Source organism: Convolutriloba macropyga, chromosome 15, assembly GCF_964194025.1.
Source record: "Convolutriloba macropyga chromosome 15, txConMacr16.3, whole genome shotgun sequence".
Taxonomy (NCBI): domain Eukaryota; kingdom Metazoa; phylum Xenacoelomorpha; order Acoela; family Convolutidae; genus Convolutriloba; species Convolutriloba macropyga.
In genome coordinates this window covers 27,834,862-27,844,463 of record NC_134482.1, presented here as the reverse complement: position 1 = coordinate 27,844,463, position 9,602 = coordinate 27,834,862, and positions in this window count along the sequence as shown.

Sequence of the window (9,602 nt, the reverse complement as noted above, 5' to 3'; positions counted from 1 at the left end):
CGACTCAGTGATATAAAATGGATGAAGACTCTTCATCTTCTATACTCATTTTCTAAACCTAGTACCGAGTAAAAGCCTTCAATACATCATTCAATTGATTCTCGATTTCACATTTTTGTAGTACATTAAATGGTTGTTAAAATGAGAAACTGTCTCTGAGGTTTTTTAAAATGAGCGTAGTAATTGCTTTTCTAAAATGAAGACAAAGAAATTTTTACAGCACCAATCTTGCGGTTCCCAATCTGAACAGATAATAGTTTTCGATGTTAGTTTTTGTGATCTGTATTATCCAAAACATTGAAGATAACCATTGCGTTCAGTTATATTCAATTAGGCCCAATTACTTTTCCTGCACTGCAGTTTTGCTGTTAGAACAATTGTTTTCCTCAAAAGATCAAAATAATTCCAAATAGATACAACGGATATCCAGCTCTAGAAATTGTTCTAGTTACAGTTGAGGTCTGCAAATTTCCGTTTTCATTGCGTCAATTTTCATGATGTCTTCATGAGGGACTATGCTAGCTTTCATTATATCCAGTAAGGTAAATTGACTCTTTGTTTTGCTCGAGGTTCTGTTACTTCGGAACTTTGTGCCTCAAGAACGAAGAACTGAGAAAACTAAAATTGTTTTTCCGTGCAACAATTCAGAGTGAGGATGTGTTGTATCGTCACTAATCTGGTCTGCAGAGCAAAGACACAATAAAATGTAATTTACCTCAAGTAAAAGTGCTTCAAAACCAACTGTATGTTGAGTTTTTATGACAAAAATAAGGATTTTCGAAAGTCCTTTGGGAGTTTTTCCGTTCCTTTTTATAATGCTAGTTACGTGGTTTTACATATCAAAATTGCATTGATCGTTGGTTGTAGATAAAAATGTCAACTGAGTGCGAACAAATCTCAGTAATTTCATCTCAGTAAAAATTTGATGTCATGGCAAATTTGTTAACCGTCTTGAATTGCTGTCAATTATTATGTATCAACAACACTTTGATCCCAAATTCAATCGTCAAGAAAATGATGCGTTTTTTTCTTGAGTTTTTTGTGCATCGTATTACTGTTTTGATGATCTTGAGGTAGTTTCAGCTTTCAAGAACGAAGAACGAAGAACGAAGATCTGATTTGTTTGCGGTTCTCATCTTCACGAGGTACAGCTGTAGCTCTAGCTTGAGTCTGTACCTCGTGGAGTCGCGCTTGCGCATCGCTGGCATCTTCCCTCAATGGTGCTGGCCTGTCAGGTAGCTCAACTGTGTCTGTGAGTTTTTTGAAGAGGCCCTTGTTTTGTGCAAAAAGCGCCCGAGAAACGAGTACTCCAAGTTAGGTAGTCATCTGCCAACACACTTAGCGTCATCCACTTCAAACTACTGTTTGATGGATCCATTACGAAAATTAAATTTTGACTTCTATATCACAAAATCTGATTTAGCTTTTATTTAAGAAGAAAATCTCACATTTTTGTCCTAAAACTCTCGTTGATCTAGAAGAGCAAAAACTACTAACACTGACATTACACTCACAACTAAAACTCTATTTGCGTATCAACGTTCTGATGACTGGGCCCATAACCTGTTAGCAGGACTACGAACACTGTAGCGGAGCATCCCCGATGAGGCGGGACGAGTTTTAACAAGTTAGAGATTGAAGTTGTGTATACTCAAAAGATGTTAGAAAGAATAGGATAAATAAATTTTAGAAGATTCAAAAAAGAAGAGGAGATTGAATATTTTTTCAAAAAATGAGTCGTATTTATAGTCTGAAACATAAACATAACATTTACAGTGTACATTTGTTTAAATGTTAATGCATCAAAAATCAGGCGATTTTATGGCGCATGAATGGGCCTAATTTCATTATTACACGCGAAAACTTGAGATCGTTCTTAAAGTTGCACATCCAATTCAATAATAGTAGATAAATATCAATATCTGACAAACATACAGATCTAAACAGATTTACATTCATTTTCTAAAATCTTAGCTGCATTTGTCGTTATAAATCTGGTTAGTTTGTTTTCTTTCTGAGTTTAATAACAGTTCAAATAAGTTTCTAAAATCTAAGAAATTTTCTAAGTTTTTTCTGTGCTCCAGTAAAGGGAAACTTGCCTCGTATATCAAAGAGAAAATTCAAAGCAAAAATATGGAGATTGAAAGAAAAAAACACAAAATTAAAAAAAAATGAAAGAAAATTAACGTTTTGAAATAGATGAGTTTTTCCGCAGAATCTTTTTCTCCGACGAAAACAAACAAAGAAATCCGGTGCAATCGGTAATCTTGCGCTAATGGACAATCAAGTTGAAATGCACGGCTACACGTGTACAGCAATAATCCATCGATAAAAATCTAGGTTAGGTTATATTCAGAAAGCCGTGCTCTACTTTGAAGGCAACCCTCATTTTGATTGGCAAGCAAGCTGTACTTTTAAAATTAAGTCAAGCTTTCTTTTAACTTCTGCTTACTTTGCGTTCACCACCATTCCTCAACCGTCAATCGTTTGTATACGTCAACTGTATTTTTTTCAGGGCAACGTCTGTCGAGCTTGTAAAAGTAAACACACCTAGTTAACGTTTGAAAACCGATATTCAAAAGAGTATACATGGCAAATTTTTTAGGTAAATTTTAAAATATAACTGTTAATATGTTTACGAACAATTCAATACCACAAAAAAACATAAAAAGCCCCTGCATTTTTTTAAGATGCTACGTCGAAAAATCTTTCAAATATTTATTCAAACTTTCTTTTTTCATACGTTTATATTATATATGATGGCGTTTCAATTTTCATACAGCTTTTGAAAATTCAGAATTGTGACTCCACTTCAGGATTTTTTTGATCTTTGGTTTTTAGGTTCACCATAACCTTTAATATCTCAGAGGTGAAAAATAGAGCCAATGGCTGTCAACATCATACAGAGCAAATCAGCCCTAAAGTCTCATATATTCAAAGATTGGCGAGATGAGTTTTAGGCAAAGCTGTAAAAAGTGCTATATCGCAAACAAATTTCATGGCAATTTCTCAGTTGGTTACATGGACTTCTGGAAAGCTGGAAACAATATTATTGTGAATTGATGGGTTCAATGAATTTTTAAATTTTTTTACTTCTGAAGATTTTACGTTTTTTAGACACAGTTCGCTTTTCAGCTTTATGTAGAGATTGCATCTACATTTAAGTTGAATAAATTTTTTGAAATGATCTTGTTGCGTTTTAAGATTGGTTCCAGGAACTGAAATCGATCATACTCCTGGAGGTCATTTAAGACATGCAGCTAAACCTCTTTCTTTTCATCTATTGAAGCTCTTCGAAGCTATAATCTCCGCGCCCATATTCCCTCAGCGATAGAAATATGCAATTTTAATTTTGTCAACAATATAGGAATGAAACGCTGTATAACATCTTATCGCATGATTCTCATAATTCCAAATGTATCACTGGTTTTTAAGAAACTGCTGTTTAGAGCTCTCTATTCAATTGTCAAGCCAAACGTCAATGACAGAAGCAGGTCATTGATTACTCAATTACTCTTATACCGAGACAACCTTTATAGCAATCTAGGTTGCCTCGAAATTTCGTACAATCTTCGCCTTGACTTTGGTAAGGCATTTGATAAGTTGCCTCATTCAATCCTAGTTTCAAAATTAATTTATTTAGTATTGGTGATATTCTTTTTTAACTACTGGACTCTTAGCTCTCTGATAGATATGAATGTGTTAAGTTCGAAGACAGTTACTCTATTTGGCAGCTGATAAGCAGTGGTTTGCATCGGAGATCAGTTTTTGGCCCGCTTTTTGTTTTTTTTTTTGATTTTTTTTAGTGATTTCAAGTTATGCTTTTCCTCCTCAATGTTCTTGTTTGCTGATGGTAGCAAAGCTCTTCGCATTGATCCTTGCATTCAACAATCTGATTTTGATGCCTGTTTTCTCTGTGCAGAATAATATTCAATGAACTTCTTATAATCGGTGGTACGTCTGACAATATAACGAAATTATAACTCAATGATATTGCTCTCTCTCTCTCTCTCTCTCTCTCTCTCTCTCTCTCCCATTCTTTTTATCAAAAATGTGAGTTGGACAAGTAGCTATAATTTCAAATGGGACAAGCAGATCTCAAAAAGAATTACTTCATGTTACTCTTTATTCATATCGTTTCGTCGAAATCTCCCCTCTAGTTTACTTTCCCACACTAAAATGCGTCTATATAAGTCATTTTTTATCATCGCTTATTTACGCTTCAGCAGTCTGGTTTTCATCTACTAGTGATCTTAAATTGCATCAGAAAAGCTGCTGTAATTGGACTTGCTCATTTACAGATTACAGGGATCGGCTTCTTAAATGCAAGTTTCTTCCTGTATCGTGCTTCCTACAATTCAGAGATCTGGTCGTGCTCAGTCGTAATTTATTTGTATTTTATGTAATGCCCATTGATAAATATTTTCATCTCGAGCATAGGAGTCGATTATTACGAAGTTCCAACACGTCAACATTTGTTGTAGAAAAAGACCATTAAGCAATCTACGCGGAGAATTTTTGTCATTCCAAGTGCTCTGTGTGCCAACGAATTGTGCATAATTGCGTCATTTGGTGTGTTTGAGCTTCCTCTTTTGGTCTATTCTAATCCAAAGTCTTTGACGTACAAATTTGTTTAAAGTAAGTATGATGAATACCTTTTTCTGAATTTTTTGATAATTAGTACCTCAAAAGCAACAAAGTCTTATGCTGCTGCTACTACTACTACTACTGCTACTACTACTACTACTACTACTACTACTACTACTACTACTACTACTACTACTACTACTACTGCTACTACTACTACTACTACTACTACTACTACTACTACTACTACTACTACTGCTGCTACTACTCAAAATGCTTCTTTTGTTTTTCACTGTGAAAACACCCATTTTGAGATCTTTTTAACTTCCAACATTTTTATTTTGGTTTTTTGAACTATGTTTTTGATCATTATTTAAATAATTTAGCGCTCTAGCTGTATAATAATTGACAACAAATAGACCGAGGAGAAAAGGAGGATGAAATGAAGACAAAGAAATTTTTACAGCACCAATCTTGCGGTTTCCAATCTGAAAAGAAAATAGTTTCGCTGTTAGTTTTTGTGATTTGTATTATCCGAAACATTGCAGATAACCATTGCGTTCAGTTATATCCAATTAGGCCCAATAACTTTTCCTGCAGTTTTGCTGTTAGAACAATTGTTTTCCTCAAAAGATCAAAATAATTCCAAATAGATACAAACAATTTTTGCTTTAATAATTGATTGAAAAAGAAATTTTCAATGGAAATGGCAAAATGAGGATATCCAGCTCTAGAAATTGTTCTAGTTACAGTTGAAGTCTGGAAATTTCCGTCTTCATTGCGTCAGTTTTCATGATGTCTTTAACTTGATAATAGTTCATAGGAATTGTAACAAATTTTGGTCTTTGAGCGTTTTCAGTAAACTCAAATGCGCAAAGAGTCAACTAGAGAAACTATGCTAGCTTTCATTATATCCAGTAAGGTAAACTGACTCTTTGTTTTGCTCGAGGTTCTGTTACTTCGGAACTTTGTGGCTCAAGAACGAAGAACTGAGATAACTAAAATTGTTTTTCCTTGCAACAATTCAGAGTCAGGATATGTTGTATCGTCACTAATCTGGTCTGCAGAGCAAAGACACAAAAAAATGTAGTTGAGTTTTTATGACAAACTCAACCAACTGTATGTTGAGTTTTTATGACAAAAATAAGGATTTTCGAAAGTCCTTTGGGAGTTTTTCCGTCTCCTTTTATAATGCTAGTTACGTGGTTTTACATATCAAAATGGCATTGACCGTTGGTTGTAGATTAAAAATGTCGACTGAGTGCGAACAAGTCTCAGTAGTTTCATCTCAGTAAAAATTTGATGTCATGGCAAATTTGTTAACGGTCTTGAAGTGCTGTCAATTATTTTGTATCAACAACACTTTGATCCCAAACCCAATCGTCAAGAAATTGATGCGTTTTTTTCTTGAGTTGTTTGTGCATCGTATTACTGTTTTGATGATCTTGAGGTATTTTCAGCTTTGATTTCAATTTCATTCCTTGTGTCCAAATCACGCAAAAAAATTAGTAACTACTTAAAAATATTAACAAAGGAATTTTGGTTTGGCTTTGATAGAAAGTAGCATTATTTTCATTTGTCATGTTATTCTAACTTAAGTGATTGACTTGGCCTTGATTTTGTTCACTTAGCTCACTACTTTCATTTGGTTGTACAGGGGCGAGCAGTTTCAGAACAACCCTTTGTGTCTTCGGACACTTTAGTCCATGTATGCCGGCTATTTGGGTTCGTTACTTTTCTAGCGCATTTGGATCGATAAAACCCTTGATCCAGTATTGATGAAAGCATATGTGTTCGGCCTGTTGTCACTGCTCTAAATTGAGATAGTGAGTGCCTGAAGAAAATCAATTTGATTGACAGGGGCTCGTCTGAAGTTGAGTGCGTGATCGCCTTCCTTCATTTGATTTTCTGATAATTGCGCTTCATTGTACGACCATTTAAACCGCACGATTTGACTTTACAATCTTTGATTACATGTCCTTCGCCGAGATATCTGTAGCATAAGCGTTGCTTGCTCACTGATGCTTGACGATTATCCACACTTGTGGTCCTTAATTAGTGACAGTTCATATTTTTACTGACTTATAAATTTACAGTAACAAAGTTTCAGAAAAAAAACGATTAAAGACTCAGATAATGGGATTACTTGAAAACGTTTTGTCGGCGAGCAATACATCAAAGCGATTGAAAGTTAAGCAGCAAATAATCGTTGATTTTCAGCCGAAGATACCTCCATGACGAACACAATTGGCTCCATAGAAAAAGCACCAGATTTTTAATCCTGAATTGATTTCGATCTTTACTCTCCGTGTTCATCATCTGAGAGAGAGAATTTAGGCTTCGTCATCCACAAGGATTTGCACCCATCATTGTGGGGTGGAATGGATCACTTTCTGAATTGCGTTTCAAATGCCTCAGGTGCAGAGCAGTGTTCAGATACAGGAGTTGAATTCTGAGTAGCATAATTTTTTTTAGTAATTCCTGTAAACTTTTGTTAATACTTCCATTCCTGTAGTTCGATATTTGTGCATTCAAAGATAATGTTTAGTAGTTTACTGGATCTCACCCAAAAATTCCCATGGGTCTTCTTGTTGTTGTTTTTGTGGTGACTTTTCGGTATCAAGCCGAGGGGATTGCTCCCATAGAAATTTTGGTCTTGATTCCACTATTTTCTGCAATCGGAGCAATCACAGAAAAAGGTCCATGTACACACTACTCTGTCGTTGAAGTTCAACATCAGACGGTCCCACGTGAATGACAGACTACGTCTTTTGAGTCCCAAAGGCCAGGAAAAAATCTATCTCCTCAGGCAGATTGTTGGCAAACTTGGCAGTTCGAAAGTAAAAGTTCTCTCTGAAATTCTCGGTTCTCAGTTTTGGAATATTGAATAATCTGCCTTTAACTCTACCATATTGGTGTTCATAGGTTTCTATCAATGGAAGTGCGTTTTCTTTATCATGGTACAGATTAGACAATAGAAGTAAATCATTGAGTTGCTAAAACATAGGAAGCGGAAGTAATCTTTGGGATACCATGTTTTCAAAGTACGACGCATTCATATAGCCCGTTATCCACTTCAATGCACGTTTTTGAAAACATTCAATTAGTCTCATAATTCCACGCGATGGGTGCCAAGTGCTTGAAGCAAAAGTAATCAAGGGTAGATTTAGGGATTTGTAAGCACAAATTTTCACTCTCGTTTCAATATTCTTCGATAAATTTCTCTTCAGAAAACCAAAAGTTCGATTAGCTCTCGCAAGCCTAGACTCGGGCTGCTTTGCCGCTTTCAGGGTACCTGTAAGCTGCACTCCCAAGTCAGTAACCTTTATGGATTGCTCTAATGTAGTGTTATTCATCGCAAGGCTGAGGGACTGTCCCTTAAATGCTATATAACAACATTTTTCAGCAGCAAGTGACATTCTGTTCCTGGATACTCAAAGTGAGATTCTGGCAACTTCTTTTTGATTTTCTGGGTTACTTTTGTCAATAGACAAGAACTTTGCGTCATCCGCATACAGATATGAGGTGCTGGATATCAAAGAAGTTGTGCGAGATTTATCAATTGCTATGAGCTCATTTTATCTTGTATTCATTTCATTTTCTTTTGACTTAAATGGCAATTTGATGTAACTGCAAAGCGTTAGTAAGTTTGAAGTAGGACGACAACTGCAGAAGCTTGAGTTCTGATAGCCTCTTTTTTAAATTAACTTCCCAACTACTTAAAATCCATGCAATGGCTCTCATTTGTATACGTTCTGTTTCTTTGCATTCAGTTCCATTTACAAATCAAACCATTGAGGCATAGTTTATAACTGGTATGACAAATCCCACATACGCATTATGGTTTGTTCTAAAGTTCGCTAAAACAGAAATTTTGCGTTTAAGAAAGTAGAATGCCTTTGAAGCTTTTTGACAACGCTTTTGGCTATTTGCAGTTTGCATTCTAGTCCCGTAACGTTTTGCCTAATTTTTTTTTCAAATGTATCAAATGATGCCAGTAACATCTTAATGGACACAAGATGCGTGTAATTTTGTAGCGCGTAGCTGCGAGCTCGACGAAAATTGGGAGTTGATAGATCATGCCATTAATGGTCTACATTTTCGTGTTTCACCATTCTCGAATATCATGTTACCAAGTCGTCGGACCAGAACCACATTTCCACTAGATTTTGAGCCAATATGCTTCATAATATGGTTAATTCTAGTGAAATCATGTAAAGGAAACCAATTTGTCAAATTAAAATTACTTCCAATATTTAAAACAAACGTTTTCGAACTTTACGTTCATCGTCAGGTTAAAACTGTTTCACAAATTGTTGAAAGATAAAATGAATATGTAATAACATTTGTCTGAGACGACTATTAAAACAATTCTAGGAACAATTCCACAAAATCGATCGAAAATTGTTCCCTACATATAAAATTTAGCCTATTTACAACTCATATTTACATCTGTTATCAATTTATTTAAAAAAACTTCAAATCCGGATTTTTCGATTTTGGCCAAGTTCTTGTATTTTTAGGGCTATTCCGAATTTGCCCTAACCATAAGTATCCGGCTTGGGGAGGTTTTGCAAAATTCGTTTTGTCATGCACAAAATGTTTTTTGCTCATGTATTCTCATCTAGTCAAAATTATGATTTGAACTAATATTTTAGCGTGAGTTCCCTCCCCCTATATTCATCGCGTGTGTTTAGTGCCGGCTTCAGCTTGCTGATATATATAGCTTCGATAATCATTTGTTTTTCTTTTGTCCGACAGGCGTCCAGAATTTTCCATTCAATGTCATTCGTGGCGCCACGACATTCAACCAGATGTTGACCCACCTCTGAATCCTTCTTTTGATGTTCTGTTATCCTTGTGGTAACATGCCGGCTTGTTTGCCCAACATAGATGGATCCGCATCCATTACATTTGATCTCAATTACCAAGTGGGATTTCAGGTCTCTATCGAAAGATGATTTCAGGGTGGGGAGGCACGATTTTAATTTCCGCGTTGTAAAACTACTTGCAAT